The sequence below is a fragment of the Calidris pugnax genome, unplaced genomic scaffold (assembly GCF_001431845.1).
Source record: "Calidris pugnax isolate Ruff unplaced genomic scaffold, ASM143184v1 scaffold31, whole genome shotgun sequence".
NCBI lineage: Eukaryota > Metazoa > Chordata > Aves > Charadriiformes > Scolopacidae > Calidris > Calidris pugnax.
In genome coordinates, this window is record NW_015090786.1 from 3579638 (window position 1) to 3605380 (window position 25743).

The 25743-nt window shown below is 39.2% G+C and overlaps 1 long non-coding RNA gene across 1 annotated transcript in view; it reads right to left on the bottom strand.

Moving 5' to 3' along the window:
• Nucleotides 1-5912: 5912 nt before the first annotated feature.
• Nucleotides 5913-25743, bottom strand: part of LOC106902675 — a 145681-nt gene continuing 125850 nt past the window's right edge. Inside the window, exon 4 of the long non-coding RNA XR_001414558.1 lies at nt 5913-5999. This is a non-coding gene — a long non-coding RNA (uncharacterized LOC106902675). The remainder of the gene's footprint in view (nt 6000-25743) is intronic.

Genomic DNA, 25743 nt, shown 5'->3' on the forward strand with positions numbered 1-25743 from the left:
GTTCCTTAGATGGTCTCGAACCTGATCTTCTCCTACAGTGGGTGGTTAATTTTAAGTGGTTAATGTTGAGCATTACCAAGTTATTACACTAAAGGGAATCAACAAACATTGGGCCTGAACTAGTACATTTTCAGGCTGCCATGAAATGCACTGTACTACATGGAGAAGTATGGACCAAAGCTGCCATCAAATTTTCTTCCTTTGCCACAGCAGAGGAAATGGTGGTTCTCCACATCCTGTTCTCAGTTCAATACCTGTTACTGCATCTGCTCCACTCTCTGTGTCCCGACACCCTACAGCTGAGCCTTTGACCCAAACTCAGAAAATGACTGCTCAAAATATGTGACTTCCCCCAATGAACCTGCAATTCAGTAAATGAACAATAAAAATAACAGAACCTGTAGAACTGTAGGACTACCTATTCCTAAAAACATGGCTTTTGGTACACCATGAAAAATAAAACTGAAAAGCCTCAACTGAATTTCAAAGAGAAAAACTGCTTTTCTCCATATTTAAATATTAACATTTGTGTATGTAAAAAACTTGCTAAAAGTAACTGTCCTATAGTTCATTATAGAGAAAAATATACAGAAGGAAAGGCATATGAACTTAACCAAAGTATCAAACTTCACCTCAAAGTGAACTGAAGTCTTTTGTTTGGGAGCCATAGGAAGGAATATGTGGATGTGCAAGAAAAAAATAAGTGGACAGGGAGTAAAGGTGACAGAGTGAGACAGCTGTTCTTCGGCAACAATAACTCAATCGCTAGAGTTACTGACAGGTCATTTTAATATGAGAAATAACATGCAATAGAACTATAGAAGATTTTCTCAGTGTTTTGGAAGACACCACTGTACCATGTCTATATTATCACTAAGAGGTTAAAAATGCACTCTGGCATCCCAGGCTATACCATATGTTTTGCATTCTCATTTCTAGAGGAGCTGCACACATGTTCTGCAGAGGCACAGGGAGTATATTCAAATACAGCACCAGTAATCTCCATTTCATTCACAAAGTGCTTAATAAAATGACCAAGATTACTCCAGTTTAGCACATCATTATAATTCATTTTGCAGCCATAATATTCTCAGGTTCAGACATTAAAAGAACAGTAAAAATGCTTAGGAGGTATTCTCTCCAGTTAATAAGCACGATGCAATCCACCAAACTTACTTCAACTTCTGGGGAATTGCCAAGAAAGTTAATAAACTAGAGTGGTTGAGGAGTCTACTAATTTTGGATGGTGTAATTTATATCCAGATTCTCTCTAGAAATAGTTGCCAGGACAAAAATCCTCATTGACTGATATTTTGCACTGTTTCCAGCACTCCAGTAGTTTTCCTTCTACTCCCTGCCCTGAATGGACTTTTTCCCCTGCAGATGCAAAGCCCTCTCCACACCGTTATGAGACCATGTCCTACCTCAACTGCCAGAGGGGTCCAAGCAAACATGCCATTTATGAAGCCTTTTTCTCCAAATACAGGGAAGGGATGACCAAGCAGCTTCCTCCAAGGTGTTTTTGTTCAGGTGATTCTAGACAGACTGCTTGTAGCTGCTGTAGGCATAAAGATCCCGCTTTTGAGCCATGTAAAAGTTGCACCCCTGCCGACCAAGCTTCAGCTCCACATTATGGATTATTTTCCTCCTTTCATGTTCGTTTGACAGACTGAAGGATTGAAACAACCAAGGGATTCGTACATTAGCTTTGTTTTAAAACATTGCAAAAACTATTTTGCTAGCATAGCACATCATCCACCCTGTGGGCTGCTCTGTCCTCCAAGGGAGTGCCACTACACCGCTGCCACCAGCCACAATGTGCACCATTTTTGTCATGAGACCTTTACTACTGACTGAGCAGGATTGCATCTAACACTTTATTTTCCACACAGCACAGCCTTTACCCACCTCAGTCAAAATATCACAACCATCCTGTTGATCTGTGCTTAGCTAAATGACAAAAACCTGTATTGTCTGTCCCCTCCATCAGGTTGCTCACTGTTCCATGGTGCGATTAGGGTTTTAGACAAAAACTATGCCATATAGTTTGCCCTGGAAATATACACCCTGAATCTTTCAAAATGCATTACTGTAGCAAAGTGCATTAAATACCATTGCGGGAATACTGAGAAACTCAGGGAAAAACTAGCATTCTACCCAATTTCTTTCTTTCTATCTGAGGCAGGTAAATTATTAGGAATTTGATATCAGATAGCAAAACATTTCAATCTTCCACAAGATAACAGTAATAAGATGTGACAACAACCATAATTTGTGCATTAGAATACATCAAAAGAGCTGTTTTAAAGGTGTGATAGTGGCTCATTTGCAATGGCAGATGTGTGACATTTTACAAGTCTGTGACACGTCTCTGATTGTTCTGCATTGCAATTGCTATAGCCAGAGTTTTTTCAGCCGCTAATGCATTTGATCATTGACATTAGAAACATATTTATTGAATGGGACAAATATTTAAGGACCTAAAATGATTATTAAAAGAGCCTGTTGGATTTGGTGCAGGGAGAAAAACCAGAAAACAACCCCAAATAGGAAGAGTATGAGAATTCCCCCACCAGCCCAAGTCTGATATGGCCAGTACCTACGCCATCGCCAACAGAACCCCAACTCATGGAGATCTCAAACATGACACAGAGCAGAGGGGTAGCCTGACAATTTCAGCTGAGCTTAGGGACAAAGGGAAAATGGCTGTAAACAACAGTAAATATTCCCCACTTCTGTTCCCTATACATCACCTTTTTTTTATTCCCTCTTTTTTCTCTTATGAGGATTGGGAAAAGGCTGACTTATGCTGCATCCTGCAGGTGCATGAAATGTAATCTCACTACTGTGCTTCCTATGCCACCTTCAGCTAACTGAATGCACGTGGATGGGTCCTGTGCAGGTTAAGCAGGATGCCCAGTTCCTGAGGTGTATATCCCATTTTCTACCTCCACATGCACCTTTCTTCATTTTCTCAATCTTAGTAGGACAAAATAGTTTCTACACCTACCACTATAAACCAAAATAAATGCTTGAGAGAGGAGAATTAATTATTTATGTTTGATATGTTCTGCTTCTCACTACTATATAATTTAATCCAATAGTATTGCTTAACACAACTGATGTGATGTATCACGATTTTCTAGCAGCTAATGTTTTTATTTTGAATCTGTCATCTTATTGATTAGATTTTTCACATGCTTCATGTTTTCTTGCTTGTATCTCCTCCAAAACACTACACTTCATTTTGTCTATAATGGAGCTCTACTTATATATTGTAACACATAATTTTATATAATTATAATGTACACCATAAAACGAATGCAAGGTTCATGGTCAATTTGAAAGATCAAAAGCAAGACTTAATTCTCCTGGCTGAAAGTGACTTCTGAAAAAGTTAATTATTCCTCTTTATCTCTGATTTACCTCTTAAATCTTTCTGCAAGAAATCTTTTTACAAGAGATCTGAAAGGATTTTGCTTTTCAGTCCTGGCCACATAATGGCACAGCAGAATATTAAAAGCTCAAATAGTGTGTGAAACACGAAGAGTTATTGCTACTATTTACAAAGTACCAGGAACAAGTCCCGCTTTCAATTATTTCTGAAGTTACTCCACTGAGTCTGATCCCCTATTGCCCTCCATAATATATACATTTAAACCTATACGAAGTGGGTTAGAAAGCACTCCTTGTCTTCTCTCTGCACACTTCAGCTTGACATGACACTGATAAAGAGCCGCAAGAGAGCCACTTGTTTCTAAAAAAGATGCTTTAGGCTAACAGAAAATATTATCTATAAACCTTATGTGTATTTGAGGAGGGCTGGAGGGGGAAAAATAAGCTGTATTTCTAACATGTCCTGTCAAGGCACCTGGTTACAGTTTTCATTGAGTTTAATGGGAGGCACTTGGTTTCTGTTGAAAACAGAGCAGAAATGTAACATTGGTTTCACAGAACAGATTATTAACATCTCTTACGTGATTTCTAGAACACTATTAGCACTAGAAAATCACAAAAAATCATAGCAGGTCTCCAGCTAGAAGCGGTTAAGCACAGTTGCATTGTGTGTACCCACACAGAGCTAGCAGATGAGCTCAATCCTTCAGGTGTGAGCCACTGACTTCAGCCCTTAGGTTCCCTGCAGGGCAGCTTCAGGCCCCAGGTGGGCATAAGGGGAAGCAGAGCCACCCCTGAGGGGTGACTGGCCATCACCCAGGTCAGCTGGGGGAATCAGGGTGAAAAGAAACAGTAGTGATGCCTGCTGAAGGTCTTTCCCTCTGGGCCATCTGAGCAGCTCCCCCACAGGACTGTGGTGGGTGCCAGTGCCCAGGCAGCTGCTGCAGGAGCCTGAGGAGCGGCTGGGGCTGCCCACAGCCAGTTCTGGCTGTTCTGGACGGCTCCATCGGCCCCTGAGTGCCAGCAGAGCTGAGCCCTGCTGGAGCCCGAGGCAGAGCATTTCACAGAATCACACAATATTCATGGTTGAAAGGGACCTTTGAGATCATCGAGTCCAACCACTCCCGCAGCATATTGAGTCTTGTCATTAGAAGCGAGCGATGTGACCTCAAACATACAAGGAAGACCCTGTGTACCTGGACAGGAAGGAGGGGAAAGCTCTTGAGGGATGTGTTGTGAGAATATCTGTTGCTCTTACAAGCAGTAAAAAATACCAGGTTGATATGGGATTTTAGAGCATTCTTACAAGAAAACTTTGAAGGGTGGTGGAGATTTGGTCAGCTGTCCTCAAGCAGCTTAATAACGTGACCTTTCAAGCAGCCCATGGGCTGATTAGCTCACAAGCCCATCAAGGACTCACCACTGTCATTGCCTCCTCCACATCTTTCCCCCAGGGCTCTCCTGCTTACTGCCAGTGAATTTTGCAGTAACTTGTGGCTTTCCCCAAGACATTCAAGATGACCAATTCCAGAACCCCATCTCTTCCTCCTCTTGCTCCCAGCAAGCCCGCAGAGCCTCACACACTCTTCACCATGTGCCTCCTCCTCCCTGCAAAGCTGGATCTGATGGCTGCAAGTGAGGCCAGGTGGCAGCCACCAGCCTGCCAGAGCAGAGGCAGAGCTGAAAAGCCAAGAGACCTTCCTGGCAGGAAGAAAGAGACTGTGAGGTGGCTACTGAGTGCTCACATCCATCATCTCCTTGCCCTAATACCCGAGGCTACAGGAGAACAAGGTTTCTGGCACGTTGCACAGCATTAGGCAACATGGTAACGTTTCCATCAGGCTGAAATGTTTTCGCGTTATCTAATTTGATGTGGCTTAATAAATAAGCTAGAGCAGTACAGGATGCTATAATGCAATCATGTTGCACTAACATGCCATAACTAATTATTTGTATCAACCCTATAGAAAAAGGGCAGGGGTGCACCTAAGTTGCATTCCCAGCATTGCCTGTTCCTCCCTACTCCCCCCCGCCACAAAAATCAGAGAGCATTCTTCTACCAGGAGTTGTGTTCAAATAACTCCAGATATCTATGTGCCTAATAATGGAGATTAGTTTCTCAGAAATAAGACCATGGATTTCACGAAAAGCATTACAGCTTTTAATGTGGTAGGATACCAACAATGTACAGCTGAAATCATAAATACTAGAATAGAGAGAACTGCTTGAAATGGGGCATTTAATGGATTCATTTAGCGTCTTTGTTTTTCTTTGTTAATTCTTCATGAGCTGATTTGAACAAATCCTACTTATTTGACCACTAATTCAAACAAAGACATTTCTATCTATAGAACACTTGCAAATTATACACTGCTGCTGCTATCTCACAGTGTAAACAATCACATAAATTAAATAGTATGAGCTCTAGTCCCTGGTTGAAGACTCACTGAAAAAAACCCCAAAGTGCACAAAAAGTGTCACATCACATGTGACAAAACTACTCACCATCAACCACAGTGACAATCCTCATCTCAGTGCGCTTATGTTTATGTATTCACAAATTCTTGGTGCAAACATGCTTTCCCATCTGTACAACAGCAGACCTGCAGAATGATACAGTGTTTCAGATAATTCCTTTAAAATGATACGAACTAGCTAGCACAAGAAAGGGCTCCAAGAGATAGGGTAGCTTCAACTCTTATTAAAATACCAAGAGCAACTTAGCATAATAACTTTTTGTTCTTTCAGGGTAAATAAAAGGGGAATTTTTAAATGAACGTCTCTCTCCACTTGGATTCGTTGCTGATCAGTTTTCATCAGTTAGTGAAAATTGGCCTATAGAAACTACTTGTTTTGGAAGACATATTGCCCTATTTTATAGTGGGGATGGTTTTAGACTGGAAGAAGAGCAAGGCCGAGGACCTTGTTGGAAGAGGGGAAAGCTGGCACTTAACAGTTTTCCTGTGTTCTGTCAAGGGGCAGCTGGAATAGCTCCCATTAACTTCCTGAATGGCAGCTTTTCAGAGCACGCTTTTAAATAATACTAAAATTGCAAATATAATGTGAAGTTTGTGGCTACAGAATAAATTCAACTCCATTAAAATAATAAACAAAACTGACAGGATATTAAACTGAGTTTCCATGAAAACAATTCTCTGTGGTCTCCTGTGTAGGTTCCTCATCTCAGAGCTTGATTAGCCATTGCCATTGAGAGCAACTCACAGGTTAGTCAGCTCAGGGAGAACAGCAGGCAGTCCAATCCAATTTCACTCTGAAATGATTTTTTTGTTTGCTTTTTGGTTGTTTTTTCCCCCAACTGCCAAACTCACATGACTTCAACATGAAACTGCCAGACATGTCTAAGGCCAGACAGTTTTTAATTTATTAAAGAGAAGTAGGAAAACGTAAAATAGTAAAAAGCCACAAAATCAAATACCAGAGGTCAAGTACAACCCATAAAAGACTGAAACAGTCCACCAGTTGATCCTGTGTAGATTAGAGACTATTAGTAGCTCATCTACAATAATTTAAAGGCCCATCTCCTGTTGGCCCTGCCTAAGCTTGCGGTTGGTGGCTGTTAGGAATACTTGCTGAAGCAGGCATTCCACCTCTTACACCCCACCGTTTGTGAATCCCATGGCTTGGCTGTTAAAGCATTTCCACATTCATTCACTGTGTCTGTCTACTGTGCTCCTCCAGCCCTGACTTAGTAGAAAGATGATTCATACTAAAATGGCAACCAAATGGTCAAGGGAGCCAGGAGCCCTGTATCGTATGGGGTAGTCTCGTACCTGATGGTCTTTGATCTTCGTGAGGCTCTTCAAAGTCTTAACACAGACAGATAAGAAATAGTAAGCACAGCAACACAGTAATGTTGTGAAGCTTAGGCAGTGACTGAATAAGTGAAGTTGCCTTTTAAGAGCTGGGATATTATTTTTGATGTTTTAGATACATTTAGATAAACCTAGCAGTGCTATTTCTTTGCAAGACACAGTGACGTTAATAAGGGAGGAAAGAATTAAGCATATATAGAGAGGGGTGAAATCAGTTTGGGGGAATCTCACAATTAAAGTTGTGCCTCTTACACTATCATTCATCATGCTTTGTCCCACAGAGCTCTTGCAGTCTCAAAGGAATACTTAGTAAAATACATTCCCTGTGTGTTTTCCATGTATGTCTTTGTCTGTGGATCTAATGCTTTTGTCTCTCGCTGTATGAGAATAAATACTTATATAGAAAAGAAATCAGGGAAGTTCATGAAAGAGTAATGAATGACTATGCTTTACACTGACACTTATTGTTCAGATCTATTATTAAATAGACTTCAAGGATATGTGGGGAGTTTGAATAACCATAACTGCAACGCACAGTCTCCATAAACCCTAAGCCCAGCATTTGAAGATAAGACTGAACCTGGCAAACTGGCATGCATGTAATTGTACTACTGGGTATAATTTATCCATCCTAACAATACAGTTACACCTAGACTAGTCCCTAAGCAATAATCTATGTTAAACTATCAGATACCATAGTCCCATATGCACAATTCAAGCAAATGATTAAGATGGCTGTAGATTTCCTGTGGGTAATGTTTAGATTTAGGATTAGTACTACTAAATGTTGCAACACATAGCACTGGTTTCCACAGGCGTTAAGACTGACAGTATATTTGGCACACATCATTCCTAGCTACTCAGTCAGTCCTTATGCTGTTTGGTGTCATTCTCCTTTCACTGCTAGCAGAGGGGTTTTGAACTAATGTGGCACAATAAAGTGAATACAGAAACATATATTAACAAATTTCAGATTTGTGGAGGGGTACATATTGGCAGTAGTATGACAGCAAAGCATTTACCCCACAGCTGGAGAAGGTTTTCATCCATTACTGAACGAGTCAAATTTAAAATCTGATCCAAAGCAATTTTACTCTTCCTCATCCCTTTATGTCTCTTAGGTCCTTTGTGAGCACAGAAATTCTGCATTTATTTCCTGCAAGATTTTAATTATTTATCCCTGCACCGAAAAGAAAATCTGTCTGATCTTACCTTTGCATTTTAAAAAGAAGATTTTTTTTTCATGTTTTGTGTGAAGTTATTACCTATCCCATTTTCAATGATCATCTTCATTTTTCATATAAATGTAGCCAGAATTTCTTTTGAAGTGCCCAAGAATTAAATCAAGTAAAGAATTTGGCCTGCTAGTAAATTCTTTAAGGATCTGATATCAAGAACATAGCAGACACTCCAATAGTCTTGAAATTTCCTTAAGAGGGTATAAATAAGAATCTTGAAACTTGCTGTTTTAGGCAACACTGAAGGAGAATTTCACCAAAATGACATACTAAAATTATTAGCAACCCTACCAAGGGAAGAACAAAGTTACTAGTATTTTGTCCTGCTTTCAGGTAAAACAGAACCAATTCTCTTTGCAGTGATTTTACTTTTCAGCTAAGCCTCTTCTAACTAACTGAACCCTCTGAAATTAACAGCATATTTTTCAGTGTCTGCTTCTAGTAGATCATGTCTGGTGCTCATAGTGAATACCAAGGGATGGTATGCAGATTATACTTACTGCTCTAACATCCAAGGTCAGCTAACCCTGTTATGGGCCCTGCTGCAGGGCCAGAGGAATGGTGTAAAGGGGTCACATCTGTGGGAAGGAGCAGACAGGGCAGGTGACCCGAAACTGACCAACAGGGTATTCCATCCCATCTGCATCACTCTCGTTATAAAAGCTGAGGGATCAAAGGGTCAGCTTCTTTCTTCAATGTCTGGTGTCTGAGGAGGACTCTGTGCTCATTAGCCTTTGATCCAGATCCGCGTGTTCCTGAAACCAGATCTGGAATCCAGTTCCTGTCCATTGCTGGGTCCAGTCAGGGACTTTACCAGCGCCTGCCAGTGACATCACTGTCATCCTGGAAGCTTGATAGGGTTTTGTATATCTTGTGTATATTTAATTATTTTCTTATTAGTATTATTATATTTTCTATTTATCATTTTACTATTATATTTCATTCAGATATTTTAGTTTCTTTTAAACTCTGAAGTTTCTCCCATTTTCTCTCCTCTCCTCTGAAGGGAGATTCTCTCTCTTCTCTGAAAGGGAGAGAGGTAAAATAGAGCATTGGCCTTTTTAGCAGCCAGCCCAGCCCAAACCATGACACTTTGCAAGAATAAACGTGTGAAAATACATATTCTATCTGTGACTACCCTTTCACTTCTATCACCCACTATGGTGAAACAATATAATTTTCCTTCTCATAGAGCCTATGAGACATAAAAAGTGCAATTTCACTATAATAAGAATTTTTAAACTATTCCAGATTCAGGCAAAAGCAGCACATTTAAGTATTTACTTATGGAAGTCAAAATAATTTATTTCTAGGACTGTAAATGTCTGCTCAGACATTCTTTTGGCACGCAGTTTCTGACTTAATCTTGAGGCATTCTTCTTTGATCTCTGGGAAAAGACAGATGAGGACAGTCACACTGCATAAGATGTGGGCTGAAGCACTGGTCTAGCTTGAGGATGTCATACACGTGGCATTCCTGGCAGAGCCAGTTGGCCACCTTGGGGTCTACAAGAGCTAAAATATATACCTCTAACTTCTAAACTCACATAACTTATAAACTCTGGTTGATATTAGTGACTCTTTACATTTACAGGAACATTGTTTTTATTTACATGTTGAACTAAATTTCCCCAGCACACTGACACACAGTTCTTCCTCTCATCCAAGTCAAGTTTCAAAACCCCATTGCTAAGTCAAAGGAAAGCTCTGATTCACGATCCATGTTTCAATAAAAATGGCAATTCCCTTGAAAATCTCAAAGGTGTAACACTGACCCAAAACAATCCCTTTGAAATTTTGTAAGCAGTTGCAGGACCCTGATTTGCCAGCATTTTTGGTTTGCTAGATCAGGGAACAGCTGCTGGTAGAAGCCTGGAGGATTAGGCTGTACTTTGCTAATAAGAACTGACTGCAGCACCTCAGAAAACAGTGAAAGTCATTCTATAAATAGTGAAGGTTTCTATTACAAAATGCATTTACATATATTAAATCAAGATGCCATAATTAAGGTAGCCATTTCAGAGGAATGTATAATAAAGAAAAAGTCATTAATAATCTCTTACTGCATGCGATTATGGGAAAAAAATCTGACTGAGATAAGCTAACATTTTTTTTGCATTTGGAGAGAAACTGTTATATTTTCATGGGTTTGATATAAATTACTAGTAGTGAAAATGATATGGAAAACATACAAGTCTATTAATAATATACACTGTCATAGGTCGTCTAAGGCTTTACTAAGTATATCTCAGTGTTTTCATAATTACAATCAGCTAAATAGCTGGTTAAGTGAGGCAGTGTTTTACAATCAGCTAAATAGCTGGTTAAGTGAGTGATACAATTTAAATTACAAAATTAAAATGTTTGAACTATTTTCCTGCAGATTTAGAATGGCTCCTTAAAGGATCTGAAGTGCCAATGGAGTGCCAGGATTCTCTATAGTCAGTGATTGTCTGCTGTTTGCAATCAGTTTCCGATTTGTCCTACTGCTTCCAATAAAATATTAATGTAATCAGATGAAATTATTTCATTTCCAGTCATTTGGTTTCAAGTCAGTGCTGTGTTTGCTATTGTTCTAAATGAGAATGTGGTGCTCCAAGGAAGTAAGAGTTGGTGAGAGAAGAAAAGGTGACAATTTTAAAATGATACTTGAAATAGCATTATAAAATACTACATGTTACTCTGGTCTAGGCCACGGTAGCCTAGAAACACCACCCCTGAGAACCCAGAAGCTTCCTAGTGGAGGGGAATATTTGAGATCACTACTATTCCATTGCTTTTTTTCAAAAATTAGCAGTGCTTTAATTAACAACAGGAAAGCTATAAACTATGAACATCAAAAATCTGTAAAAAAATTAAGTTACCTTAACGGCACAGTGGCACAATTAGTCACAATTAGTGCAGCTATAGATTGTAAGTGATTAAAAATGAGTCTTAGATAAAAAGGGTGTATTTGACTAAAAATGTTTCTATTAGAAGGATTTGACCTTCCTACCCATTAAATATGAACATTAATCTGGAGACGAAAATCAAGTTACAATTGAACAGAGACAACTACATTTCAATTTTGCTTGACAGCAAGCTCAGGTTTCAATTCTAATACAGTTATTTTGTGACCTCAGGCACCTCATCAAAGTCCTTTTCATCTCTAAATGAAGATAATACCTTCCTGTATTTGTAAAGAGCTTTTAAACCTTTGCTAAATTGTTATTATTTATGTCTACACCCCTGAAAGCATAACTCAACAAGATGGCAGTGTTTGCACATTTGAGCCTGGACGGTATTGTGAACAAAACATTTACTCTATCTGTACCCAAATAAATTTTGCTAGAAATACTGCACCAGATGCCTTAATGAAAGTTTGCTTGCTTGCTTCCTTGTTTGTTTTTCAAACAGAATCCTAAATAAGGCTCTGGATCCTACCAAAATGTATGTACTTGACTTTCTTCAGAGAAATCTATCCACTGGAATCCATGAGACTGGTCACATGCCTCAGTTCAGGCTTAAGTACACATCTGTACAATCAGAATTTAAGGGACCATAAAATATGAAACCAGCCCTATTAAATCCATGCAAAGTCAACAGATCCTGCATCAACCTCACCTCAATGCCTTTATCCTCACATATCCTGCCTTGTTACACTCCATCTGAAGTCCTTGAATCAATGCCCTATCAGCTTCAATGACAGATGAACCACATGCTTTTTTTCATTCATTACAGACTCTGGCTATCACTTTAAGAGTTGTCTGATCTCATTCTCTGGTTTTTTTGTAAGTGTTCAACTTAATAAATAAGAAAAGGAACTAGAGCGTTGACAGATGGCAGGGTTTGATAGATTCAAATTACTAGTGATGACACCAGTGAATATACTGTCTCATTTAAAAAAAGAAAAATTAAAAAAAAGAGAAAGATTGGAAATGTATAAGCATGAAAGAAGCATGAAAGAAGCAGCTCTCCTTTAGCCCCTACCCTAACAAGTTAACAAGTTATCAAATAATCTTCCCTTCAAGCACTGTGAGCATTGCCCTGTTTCTGAGGAATAGCTATATTCTAATTTCCGTACGTGAGTGAGGGAAGACGATGGCATTTAGCAGTAAAGTACAGGGCAAAAGAACACATCCAGTTTTTTGTTAATCAATGTGTCAGCACAGCCACTGGTATCAAGTATATTTATGTAGCTGCAGAAATGCCCTTAGGGGCCTTTTGGTGAGCTGCACTCCAATGACAGAAGACGACAAGTCATTCATTTCCTCCTGTGCAGAAGATGGTATGAGTAACAGCTCCAACAATCTCAGAGATGAACTGGGCCAAGCTGAAGTATAGGGGTTCTTTTCCTTTCAATTTTTCTGCTTGCACAGTCCAGATGCTGCTTCCCACTCTAACTGCAGACACGGCTCACACATAACCACTCAAAGTACCCTGCCAGATAAACAGACTCCCACGTCAGAGCACCAGACTTCTAAAAGGCGCTAATAACATAAAGCTGCAAACAGAGGAACAAGAAATTCTCACAGGTATGGAGCACCTCACTCCCACTGAAGCCAGACAGCACAGTCCTTGTACTGGAGTCCAGAAACACCTCTGGGTTTGTGTGTCGGTCCATACCATCCTAAGGTTTTTGCGGGCTGACATCCACTGCAGTGCTCAGTGATGAGAATAGAATCCCATGCGTTATCAGACTTTACACCTGCGGAAGATTTTCCTCTCTGCTAAACTGCCTCTGCAATTCTGAAACCAGGATTGAGAAGGTGCACCTACAATATCTCCTGCATCATCACTGTTTGCTTCATGTGATGTAGGTAGTTGGACTGGCACACAAATATCACTCATCTGTGGGAGTGAGGTATTTTTCTCACATCACTAATTCCTGAGAAGGTGATGGAATACCCTCTCCCCTAAAAAAAGTGCCCATTCTTTCTTATTCTTAAGCCTTTTAAGTTGTATTTCTTATGTAGCTGCCAAAAAGTTCAGGAGTTTTTAGAAGTCTAATGAAAGCCAATATGTACATGAAGGTCATGTGCACAGTCACCAGAAGTAGCCATATTTCTGCACTGCAGCTAAAATCAGCCACCTCCAAAATCATGTTTTAGGTTTTCTTTGCAAGACCCCAGGGAGCACACTGCTCTTAGAGATGCAAAACTAAAAGTACAAACACAAATGATTTTTTTTACCTGGTATGAAGACCACAAACAACATGACTGCACTTGCAAAAAATAAAAATATTTTGATTTAACTATGACTCTGCTGTCACCAAGAATACCTTAAAAGCTTCCAAGGTATATTTGCAAGATTCCCTCTTCTGCTCTGCTATGAGCAAAAAGCAATGTAGAGCAAGTCAGTATCTGCTGGACCTCATTATGAGAGCCAAGCAACTCTGACCAGGACCACAGGGCTACAGATAAAGCCATAACTGTGACCAAAAAAAAAAAAAAAAAAAGGAAAAAAAAGCCTGAGATAAAATCCAACTCTTAAAGAAAAAAGAACAGACTGAAAACCATATGAAAGCTGTTACGGACATATTTTCTTATTCAATGTCTTTTGGTTTTGGTGGTGGTTTTTTTCCTTTGCTTAGCAACACTGACCTTTTGTAGGAAAGATAAAGACTGATTTGTTTTTGTGATCCCTGATACAGTCAATGCACTGAGATGTCTCATGCAAGTCTGGGCAAAGCTTATTAGTCAACCCAAGAGAGGTTCACAGAAGTTATGGGGTGTTTTCCCTCTATTTTGCCTTCTGATCTAACATGCAAAACAAGCCCAGCTCTAAAACTTGAATTTGTCTGAGTTTTCTAAGTTTCTTAAACTTCTCTGAAAGCCAGAGGAGTGCTAATAGTGATAGAGTGACTCGATGCACTTCCAGCTTTCAGTTTGAACTGCTTGCAACCGTATCTCCTGCTGAATTGTCTGTGTTTATATAAAACTGAGTCTGAACTCATACTATTAACCCAAACAGTCTTTGTCATAAGTCACATGGAAAGTCATCAATCACATTCCAGAGGAACACACACAAATATATATATATATATGTTTTAAAAAAAAAAATTATAAAGGCCAATACTTTGAGGGTTTTTTTGTTTGTGGTGTGTTTCTTTTTGTTTGCTTGTTTTTTAATACTTATATGTGTGCATGTGCCATGTGAGGAAGTAAATGGTCTTCAGAAGTAGTCCATTTCTTTCACAGCCATGGCAGAAGTTCCTACATGGCAACTGTCAGGCTTCCAGCTTTGCTTATCTGGAATTTATAGCCAGATACCCAACACAACATTTAAGGTTCAGTAACCTGGGTCAGATTCTAGTTTTTCTTACATTGGTGTATCAGAGATTATAATTTTTAGTAACAACCTGTGGCACTATTTTAAACTTACTTTTTGGAGGTAACTGTACTGTAATTTTAAGTCTACAGGCTAGTCATGGGTTATGCATCCTGTATTAATAGAAAGTCCATTCTGATAGCAGAGGTAAAGTGGACTTAAGGTGAAGCATTGTATACAGTCAGTCAAACGATGCGCCACAAACTTTTGGTTTTTTCTGGTGGTGTTTGTTCAACAGGAAATCTGATAAGAAGAGGTAGGGAACATGGGTACAGAATGAGGCTGTTTTCCACAGGAAAAATACATTAAGTAAAAGATACACCGCTTGAATTTCATGACTCAGATTATTTGGTACCTAAAACTCATCCATTTTCTTCTTTAATTTAGTTGAAAAATTACTCAGCTGGGATCATTAAAAGGCTGTCCAAATGTCTCTTTTGGCCACACAAAAGAGCAGCACTTAAGCAGGTAAAGAGAAAATTACATGGGTTGTTGTCAGATGAAGCACCCCATTTTGACATTCTGTTAAGATGCCTGTATCTGAAAATTAAACCTGTGGCATTAAGAACTTTCACATCCAGGACAAGGAATGTTTTTGAGTCTGAAGGAGCTGTAGGAAAATGACTTTCCTCTTTCTATGAATTTAAAGCACTGCTACTCCCCTGCTAGGTCTAATACTGTGGGCTATGAGAAGCAGAAATACTTCACTTCTAGGTATTTAGCAATAAACTAGATTTAATACGTTTGCTCTGTGTAAGGCTGACATTTACTTTGCAGCTGCTGAGTACTATATTTTCCACTTGTGCAGCATATGAATTTCCTGTGAAGCCAACTCAGATCAGCTCACTTCAGCCAAAGTCACCTGTCTATGCAAGTAATGCAGATTTTACCCCTTGTTTTTCTCTATCAGAACACTCAGTGCCCCTCATACTCTGTCTTCCATCTCAGAGGTGGCCTTTTTACTTTATTTCTCTCAAGAGCTTTCTTTTCCTCCAACCGCTCATGCCTCTATCCCTTACTCTGCACAGGCCCTTTGAAAACATACTTCTAGTTTAAAACAGATTAACAGTTATCCAAGGTGCACATTACCTGAGTCCCGAGTATATCTCATGTGCTCCCAGTTGCTAATAGATTCCAGCTACTTTCTTGCAAGAAGAAAATACCCCACGCTGCTAACAATGAGGAGCTCTTGTGACTTTGTTTCAGTGACTCCTTGCTAACATTAGTGTTAGTCTTTAGTTATAACTAATCTCAAATAATATTAAATTACACCACTAGTGGGACTTTTTCTTATATAGAAGCTATAAAGTGTCCCACTTCATCCCCAAAAGGGAGGGAATTAGGAATGGTAGAGACCCAAAAAAAACAGATGAAAGAAAAACAGGTATCTGCAAATTGTCAAAAAAAAAGCTAAGGCCGGCTGGTGGTATGCATAAAAACTTTCCAACATTTATTGTATAGTGGAAGAGATTTCTGGGATACTTCAAGAAGTAGCAATGTTATTTGAGATGAATGAAACTGAAACATTGTGTTTTCTCTGAAATTGGACTGTTTGTCTAAGTAGTGGTGCATTTTTTTCTTCAAAGAAATCTGTAATCCCCTCCATCTCTGGCTGATTCTGTGCATGCCATCAAAGGAATGGTGGTTTATGCAGGGTACTACTGATTCGGGTCTGTTGTAAAGCCTCTGATAGAAAAATAAGACTACAGTTAAGAAAGTGAAGCTGCACAGAGTTATGCACGTACTTTAAAACCTCCCAACACCAGTGTTCTATTTCAAAGTAAACCCTAACGTCAGGCCAGGCCCTCCTCTATGAAGCTGGCAAGGAAAATATAAACCTAGACTTAGCAAGCCGTTTCTGCAGAAGACTGCTTTATGCTTCACAAGCATTAGGATTCACAAGGGATATAAGAATCGGGCCATGTGTTAAAATATAAAGACATATGTTGGACAGTTTATTAGACATGAAGTCAGAATCCCTTAGCTGTGCCTCACAAGAAGGGTTGCAATGGCCCAAGAACGTTATTAATTTACCGTGTCCTTCTTTTGTACCAAAAAATCACTCAAAAAGAAATAGCAAATGGTAGAGAATGAAAGGAAACCGTATTACTGGAAACTGATTTTAAGATATTGGTTCATAGTCTCCACTATTAAGGAGATGCCACGTTAAGGCTGTGGATGTAATCTCATGGGGATTTCAAGAATTATTAACAGGGGGGAAGGAAGATAAATAGCTGATTCAAACTCAGAAGTTGCTAGGTGGCATATATTTGTCTGGCCAAAAATAAACCAAAACAAAACACTAAAACAACCACGTGAGGCAACTTCTCCTGTTCAACACAGTTTCAGTTTCTTACCATCACAGCGAATCTGACCCTCAGTTTTCCCAGCCCTGCTGTATAGAGCTATTCCATTACACACAAATAACAATCAACACAGGGTGCTTAAAGTGTCTGTGCACAGCTGGTAAATCACTTTTTCTAGCATATCCTTTGTCAATTTTCGCCCTTAATACATATTTGACCTGATGGTCAGACTACTCACTGACCCAGACTCATCAGAATGAAAGAAAACAGGCCACTGTCAATCAAGGGCTCAGCTGGTTTGCTTCCTGCAAGTATTTCTTGAAGGAATGACTAAATCTGTCTGCAAGTATCTTTTTCCAAGAAATAATTGTCTGCTTGTGGTGCTCAAATAAATATCTTTTATTGCCTATGTGCAACTACTGGTTTTACAGAGAGTCAGGGAGAGAAAAGATTAATTACAGTGAGCCTGGCATACACTTTAGAAAGTGAGGCAACTTCTCCTGTTGAACTTCTCCTGTTCAACACAGTTTCAGTTTCCGTGAGGCAACTTCTCCTGTTCAACACAGTTTCAGTTTCTTACCATCACAGCGAATCTGACCCTCAGTTTTCCCAGCCCTGCTGTATAGAGCTATTCCATTACACACAAATAACAATCAACACAGGGTGCTTAAAGTGTCTGTGCACAGCTGGTAAATCACTTTTTCTAGCATATCCTTTGTCAATTTTCGCCCTTAATACATATTTGACCTGATGGTCAGACTACTCACTGACCCAGACTCATCAGAATGAAAGAAAACAGGCCACTGTCAATCAAGGGCTCAGCTGGTTTGCTTCCTGCAAGTATTTCTTGAAGGAATGACTAAATCTGTCTGCAAGTATCTTTTTCCAAGAAATAATTGTCTGCTTGTGGTGCTCAAATAAATATCTTTTATTGCCTATGTGCAACTACTGGTTTTACAGAGAGTCAGGGAGAGAAAAGATTAATTACAGTGAGCCTGGCATACACTTTAGAAAAAACTAATCCTCCAAAATGAAAAAAAAAAACCAACCCACTGTGGACTTCATTCCCTGCTCCCTTCTGTTAGTTACATTTGCTCTTATGTTTGAAGAGGACCAAGCAGAGCTTCTGTGCACAGGACTTCACAGTTCCTCTCTCAGACACATGGCAAATAATGAACCAGAACCTCAGCTGCTTGCACACTGTGTGTCACCTGGACAGAAGCACAAATATGGGAATGTCACAGGAACAGCTTAGATGCTGACCATTTCTAGTCTGGATTTGTAGGCACAAGAGGTTTAGGTAAGGATAGGAAAAGCACCAGCATTTTACATTGTACAGAACTAAGGGCTAAAAATAGAATAGCTCTGTACAAGTAGATGTAAACAGGACAGATATTACAAAACAATTATTTCTCTCTGCATACATACAAATCTACATTTTGTAGGTTTGATTTCATTGAAGAAGATCATCATATAATCTTCATAACACAGCTTTATGGCCTGACATGTTTACCTACACCACAATACTGTTGAACTCTGCTCTGCTGAAAGCAAAGCAAGGTTTAACGTTAACTTCAGTGTGACCATGATTTCACATTTGAGTCATTTTTCATCATTAGAAGTTTAGAGCATACCAACAAAAGTTCTGTTTTTACTACTCTCCATCTTTCCAGTGCCAGTTCATTTTATGTCTATGGTAAGCTGATCAAAGTCAGGTCATTAATTGCTTTTTCACAAAGCAATGCAAGACCCATTGATTTTGAAACTGAGCCTACATTATGAATGTTCTTGAGGTTTAAAATAAAGATTGATCTGATATCTATTTATTAGTGCAGTTCTATGCACTTTAACTAATGGCTCTTTAGGTCTTCAGACAAATGGTTTCTGCATATGTTTTCGCAGAGAAGTATTTGCCACTAACTTCACAGAAAATTAGGTTTGTGAAATAAAAGTGTATTAAACAGAAAGAGAAAAATCAATAAGAAAAAAACAGCTGCATATTTGAAAAGTCCCCACTGACACGGAGATGCATGCTTTATGCAAACAGGTAAATGGATGCAACTTCAGAAAAAAAAAAAAATTGGACTTCTGACATGTTTGGCTTCCTTACAGATCAGAAACTTCTTAAATATTTTCAGTCACTCCCAATTTCTCTTTATTTTTTATTACCAGATAATCTGGTATCAGTCAGACCCACTGAGAACTGTTTCACTTTGGTCCTCCCTGGCTGCCCAGGTGGGCAGATAGACAACTGGCATCATTTGCAACATGAAGAAACACAGCCCTGGATATGTAAGCTAAAATGTATCAGTTCACTTAAATCCCCATCACAGCAGAATGGTGGTATTTTATTCCCGATTCATAGACATCAAGACTGTCATATCCAAGTGATGATGATAATGGATCACTGGGAAGGTAGCGGTGACCTAAGTGTTGTCACTTAGAGTGGTGTTTACTAATCTAAAATTTTTTAATTACTTACATTTAGGCATTTTAACTGAAAGTAGTCAGTATATTAAACTTTTAAATGTAGATGCATTTAGGATGTGAACACCTATTCATTTTTAACTCAGTGTGCAGAACAACTTAATAACATCATTACACATTATAAATACATCACTGTACATGATAAGCATGCTGTGGTACACAAGAAAATTGGATTGCACATTTACCCTAATTGTTTGATGAGACATCATTACACCAATTAACTACACTTTATTATTTATCTTTTCACTGAACTGTGCTTGCAATTGCAAAAGCTTAGATTTGTCTCATAGAATCATAGAATGGTTCGGGTTGGAATGGACCTTGAAGATCATCGAGTTCCAAACCCCCTGCCCTGGGCAGGGACACCTCCCACTAGACCTTGCCCCAAGCCCCATCCAGCCTGGCCTTGAACACCTCCAGGGATGGGGCAGCCACAGCTTCTCTGGGCAACCCGTTCCAGTGCCTAACTGCCCTCACACTAATGAATTTATTCCTGATATCTAATCTAAATCTCCCCTCTTTCAGTTTAAAATGGTTAGCCCTCGTCCTATAATCAAAGCCAAACTTTCAACCAAGAGAACAAAGACAACTCCAACATCATTTAGAAAAAGCACACTTAACTAGAAGTCTTATAGAGAAAGAGGGCAGGTATGACATACAATTTTTCAATATCTATGTAAATCAGTCATGAAAAGTCAAACAGATGCTGATGGAGTCCCATCCCTTTTTTGATGACACTATTAAGTCCCTGGATTGTCCTTCTATGAGTTCTGTGAAGGAGGAACTCATCCAGGTTTGAAGGCCACTAGACATTTCCATTCCTCCTCCACTAAAACAGTAAGGCTGTTTTATGGCAAGGCTTCCTTGCCATAAAAATGCTGTGCTTGGATATGAAAACAATTTGCTTAGATGCTCATCAGAGCTACAGTACAACCCAAGCTGTAAAAGGAATGGGGCTGCACATGCTAACACAGCTGTGAAAGGTAAAACAAATGAGAGGCAAGCTACTGGACAAAATCTGTGTTTCTGATCAATTTGGTATTGGGCAGACCTCAACACTGCCTGGTTACATGGGAACAAAGAGGGTTCTAAGTTAGCATATAGTTTGCTGCTGTCCAAATCATCACTAACACAACATTTTAAATTTTTTTTAATCTGCAAACTAAATTTAATTTATATGGAAATTGTAAATCTATCAAATGTGAAACCTCACAATACTATCTTTGAAAATCAAGGTAGGCTCAAATCCTACCTATAAGCAAAAGTAGAACCAGTAAAGACCGTGTCTGTAAAGTATTATATAGTTACCTTGGCTGGTGCTTCTGGATCTCCCATCTCTCCCCTGAGGCACCCAAGTTCTACTAAAGCCCCCCAGTTTAACATGAAAATACATTCCCTTCTGCTTTTACACAAGTCAGCAAGTAATTTGCATTTAACCCTATAAAGAACCCACACTCAGAGAAATTACATTTTTCATAGCAGAAGCGCAAGGCAAGTCATCTAATGATTGCCTCTTACAATCAAACAATACAGAAGAGAGAAACCTATGATTTTTGGTGTTATAGGCATCTTTATACATTTCTTTAACAGATTTGAGTATCTTTTCTCATTTCCAATGTAACTTCATTTCTTCACTGTCCTAATTTTTCCATTCTTTGCGATAATCATCCCTTTATTGCTAAGCGAAAGCCTCACCTGCCTCAGCAAAATTTCCAACCAAAATGCTTTAAACTCAATCAATAAAAGTGAGTTTTATAGAACATATGAATTAATGTGGCACTGATAAAAAAATCAGTGGTTTCACTTTACATGCAGATAGGCTCTAATATGCTGCATTGAAGGTACAATCCTTATGGCACTAGCAAGTAATAGTGGGCTGAATGCTAATGGTCACAATGTGCATTTGGGTGGTATATACCACCTTCAACAGCTTTTGCCAGAATTTTGTCAGGCAGCTAGGCATTTCTTCCAAAAACTAGGTAAATATAGCCGTTCCCAGCAAAACTCACCTTCAAGCCTTTTTCACTACTTATTGCTTACTAAGCTTTGGTAGTGGTAGCAACAAATAAATCTAAGAAATGTCCCCTGGAACTTATCGCTGTAAGTTATATATATCTACAAAAAATAGAGGACAGAATTTTTGCTCTTCAAACTATGCTATTCTTTATTCATTATGCCTTGGAAATGTAACAGCATATAAAGCCAGTTACTTTACTTGAATACACCACAAGAGCTCTGCAGAGCAAAAGGGCCTTGCGCACAGACACTATCACCTAACGGTTACTCTCTTCTCTAGCAAGACTTGTGGGGAGGTTTTCACAGCCCATATTAATCCATGGATTAATACACAATGCATGCTTCTGCCTTGCTGCTTCATTTATCATTCAAGTATGGCCTTGACCCTGGCTGAAGTGAGGTTGGTGCCAAGAAAGCAGCTGGATTTCCCCGAGTGTCTCTAAATATCTGAAGCCCAAACATAAATGCAGATCTCTGCCTGCCTTTTGACACGTGCTATTATACAAGAGCAGTGTGAAGTATTAATATTTATTGACAGGAAAAAATAATTTAACTAGAATAATTTCTTTTAAAAAACACTTTTCCTCAGAGCAGAATCAACTGTGAAACCTACCTTCAAGACCATTTACCCTACAGGTCACTTCCTATTAATAATATATGTATGTAATTGATATTTAACAGAAATCCTGGCAATGCTATTTGAAAGATGCTTTTGCCCGTAGTTGTTTTCGCATTTAGAAACACACTGCTGTCAAACTCTTCAGTGGGATAGTCACTGGTGGAATAAATATTTTGAAATTCTCTTTTTGTCCCCTGGTTAGATGGAAATAGAAGCAGGATGATAGCTGTGCACAGCTCAGCTGCACTTGCGGTCTTTTCATCTTGTACTTTGGTTCAGATTTTTGATCTTTGATTCCCACATCTGTTTTCTTGCATGACTGCTTGTTAACAGCAGCGCCTGGGACAGTTCATCCTACCGGAGGAATTCACCAAGACCTAATGCTGCCTCTCCATTTGTGCTTTTCCTCCCTTGATCCTACCCTTTCACAGCTTATGCTACAAGGAGCCCATTGCCAGAATTGGCCTTCCAAAACCCGAAATGATTTAACATAGCATACAAAATGTCATTGATACAATTATACGTAAAAGGAGAAAAATACAGAAGCACAGAGAATTTTCCTTGGAAGACTTCCACAGAAAGATTTTTCTTTTAGAAATACAGGCTCTATTGCACCCAGGAAAAGTACTAGGGGAGTTTCTGCTTCCAATTTCTTTACTCTTACGAGGCATTATTTCTTCACACTGGGCCTTTCAGTTCCTGCAAAGCACTTGATAAAGCAGATGATGAAGAAATAAAAAGAGAAGGTCTAAGGCTTCTGGGTTGAATTCTTTTGCCAAAGACTGTCATATAAGTGGCTTTTTGCCTCTCCGTTTTATTATGTGTACCTGCAGCCTAATCTGGACCATAGCATCACAGATACAGCCCAAATACCAACAAGAGGATTCAGCTAGGGAAAAAAAAAACAACACAGGCATTAAATAGCTATAAGTAAAATCATATTCATAAAAATGTATGCAGACATGTATATAAGTGTGTACATTTATAGTCAAACTTTATTATTGTGTCTAGAATGGCCTGAGAAACAATAACCTGCTAAGAAGAAACTGGACAAACCAGGTATTCACATACTTGGAAAAGGGAAAAAACATAGGTACTTGCTGTTCCCTTCATAGCCATTTTGATTTCCTCAACAGACAATACCTGAAAGGTGGGGGGAGGAAACCACAACCCAAAAATCACTCCCCTGAACTTTTTTTCAAAACATCTGCCAACCATCTACTCTATGTTATGTCGTCATGTTGACTGCAAATTTGAATGACATCACAAAACTGACTGCCTCCAGAGCAATAAAAAGATGAAGGCTCAGCAGAATATGTGTTGATCTATGCAAGGTTCAGGCAAGTCAGACCCAGAAGAACAAGAACTATTCCCTGTGCACCAAGAGCACAGTTCTCTCTGAACCACTGAACCCAGCAGCACTGTGCACCTGGCTAATGTCAAGCTACTAACATCTTCAACTGCTAGTGCAAAAGGTTGCCAAGTAGGTGAGAAAAGGAAGGCAACCACTACACAAAAATTCTGTGATGTTGCTTTCCTTCAGAAAAAAGCATGGAAAGGAGTGTAATAGATATTTAAACACTGCAGAGAGTCATAACACAGCAGAGGATTGCTTCTTCAAGCATGAACTAATACTTCTAAAGGAATCAAAATAAGCTTGTGAGTCATTAAGAAGCTAAATTTTCAAAACATACTTTTTTTTTTTTTTTTTTTTTTAAATGCCCCTCAGTGAAAACTCACTCCTTTCTGCCTTAGTCTTACAAAGGAAAAAACATTCTGGCTTTCTTCCAGGGGTCCTTTGACTTTCAGTGACTAAAGGAGCAGGAGAAGAAAGAGGAATGGGAAGGATCACAGAAATCCTGGACTTGGCCCTTGCCATCAAAACAGCACCTGCCAGCACAGTGCTAATCCATGTGTTAAGGCCACGTCCTGCCTCCTGCTCTTTCCTCCGGGTGACAAGTATCTTTATCTGCAAAATTTTATAGCCATCTGTTAATTGGGCAAGCAACCACCCTCTGCTCCCCTTAAAGCCTCCGCCTGGGTATTTAAGGCCAAAGGATAATTAAGATGCCATTTGAAAGACATACCCAAAACAAGATGGGTATGAGAAGGGTGAGCCGTTCTGAGGTCAATTCCCACAAAGAGCACTAATGATCTTCTGAATAATGAGTTATGGAAGAGCAGCAGCTGGTGCAGGAGAACCAGGACTTTGTGTGAATACAATCAGTCTGGGTGCCAAATTAAAAACAACAAAACCAAATCAACCAGTTCCTTAAAAGGGTACATTCTGCTTAAATGGCAATGCTGACAGATCTTCATCTCAACAGGTGTTTCAGTTGCATCTAATAGTTGCCTTATGCAAAATAAATCTTTCTCTTGTTTCACTTTTTAACAGAGGAAATATTACCATAAGGGTCCAAAAAATCTGAAAAAACAATTATTATTGGCTTTTGCTAGGTTCTTGTTAACTCTGGTAAACAACTGAGTGTATTAGATAAAGATCAGAGAACAATGAAACAGCCAGTCCTACTTTTCCCAGATCTTGTAGCATAGATGAGGCAAAACCAGACTTGGATAAACCCACTGGGAGAATTTTTCCATGAAATGTCAATAAACTTGGGCCTGTTGCTGAGGAAGTTCTCTCTGGGACAAACTAGGAGCACTTTCACTATTTCCCCAGGCAAGATAACCTAAAAGCTAAGCACTGGGATGGGAGGTGGGTGGCTTTTGGTGTTTTTCTTAAAGCTTCAATTGGAGAAGGCATCTCTATTCAAGTTTAAACACACTTAAATACATCAGTTGTCTAAATGGGATTCTGGAACTAATGCCTATTGGACTGTGTGCTATCAATACATACTGTGACTTTAAGTCAAAACACATGGAAAAGAGCAATGCTGATGAGTACCATGTTGCAGAAGTACCCAGGTTACTGGTGCTTTGCAGCCATATGCTTTTTTTTTTCTGTTGCTGTCTGAGCAGAAGTATCAGAGGAATTACATGAAAGAGATTCACCTTTTGTACTCAGAGATGTTGTTTTTAAAAAAGGCAGGAGGTGTCCTCTTAAGTCCTTTCTTGAGTCTTCTGCAAAGCCAGAAAAGGTGGGCAATAGATCCCCTCCTTCAGGGGAAGGCCAGAGCAGTGTCTCAGCAAGGACTGACATACATGATGTTCTTCAATGGGACCTCCAAAGCTTGCCAGGATGTTTTACAACAAGAAAACCTTCTCTCAGTGAGGAAAGTCCAGGCTTTTAGAAGCCAACAGACAAACTAGAATTCATTAATATTAGGTAAAAATTGCTGCTTTGATGCACTTTTTCCATTTCTTTTCATAAAATACCACTGGGAGTGTAATTTGCCAGGAGGAATGTATTTAGCATAGCATCTCCTAAGCCGCAAGAGTTCAAAGTCAAGCCACACTGGTAAGGCCAGGTGACACTGTAAAGCAGTGACATATTTTACAGCATAGGCAAAAGGTAATATATATGGCTGTTAGCAAAACTATCACCCAAAGACCTAGTCCTCATTGAAGGTATTCATGAC